Genomic DNA, 1270 nt, shown 5'->3' with positions numbered 1-1270 from the left:
CCTGCGGGGCCCCGTCCGTGTGTGATAAACGCGGGATCTGAGCTCTCCGGGCCTGCGGGGCCCCGTCCGTGTGTGATAAACGCGGGATCTGAGCTCTCCGGGGCCTGCGGGGCCCCGTCCGTGTGTGATAAACGCCGGAACTGAGCTCTCCGGGGCCTGCGGGGCCCCGTCCGTGTGTGATAAACGCCGGAACTGAGCTCTCCGGGCCCGCGGCGCCCCGTCCTGTGTGATAAACGTGGGGTCTGAGCTCTCCGGGCCTGCGGGGCCCCGTCCTGTGTGTGATAAACGTGGGGTCTGAGCTCTCCGGGCCTGCGGGGCCCCGTCCTGTGTGTGATAAACGCGGGGTCTGAGCTCTCCGGGGCCTGCGGCGCCTCCTCCGCGCCTGCTTCACCGGAGCCCGGGCTTCCGCCTGCGCCCCTGTCGTTCTGCTTGTCCAGGCTGCTCGGCCGCCCTGACTCGGCTCCTCAGCGGCTTCGGAGGAACTAACGTCTGATGCCTTCGCAGGCCTTTTCGCCGCGGGGTTGGAGGGACACCTCCCGGCTTCTCCGTCCTCGACAGCATCTGATTTCCACTCCTGCCCCGTGGAGGCCGTTTCCGGGATAGGGAGGCTGACGATCGCCGCCCTGACTGCGGAGGCTCCGCGGACCAGGCGGGCAGCTCAGCCTTGTCCCCGGGCCTTTCTCGCCCTGAGCTGTCCCGTCTGCGACGGAGAAGCATCATCTTTCCCCTTTTTCATAACTTGGAAGCTTTGGAGGATCAAGTGACGCGTAAGTTATGAAAAAGTTCCCTGTTAAACTCTTAGGTTTAGCTGTAAGTAAATCACTCTACACATGGTAGTGGTTCCTGTGATTTTCTTCCACATGGAAAGTAAAAGTCCGGAGAGAATGGCTTTTACCAGGAATCCAGATCTTGTCCGTCCCTTCAGAAGACGGTTCAGTATTTTAAGCATCTTCCTTTACATTAGTTTATGCATTCATTCCACATACACACTAAAACGTTTCTTGATAAAACACCAATTTGTGGAATTCATGGATCCCTGACTGAAGCTATGAGCCCTTTCTATGAGACCTAAGTGTTTTTTTTTGAGGAAGGACGTGATTAAATAATTAAATCAGTAACAGGCAGGTGTGCTGTGGCTGCTCAGAGGTGAGGCAATGTTTGGGGGTCTCCTGCTGAAGGTAGAGGGATGGTGGAGGTTGCTCTGCAGAGGGAGAAGGAAGGGATGCAGGATGGGACCCTTGGAGGTCCAGGGAGGTCTCTGAGATCCTGG

Source organism: Cebus imitator, unplaced genomic scaffold, assembly GCF_001604975.1.
Source record: "Cebus imitator isolate Cc_AM_T3 unplaced genomic scaffold, Cebus_imitator-1.0 Scaffold443, whole genome shotgun sequence".
In the NCBI taxonomy this organism is placed as follows: Eukaryota; Metazoa; Chordata; class Mammalia; order Primates; family Cebidae; genus Cebus; species Cebus imitator.
The sequence above is the reverse complement of the archived record's forward strand: the minus strand, read 5'-3'. Positions refer to the sequence as shown.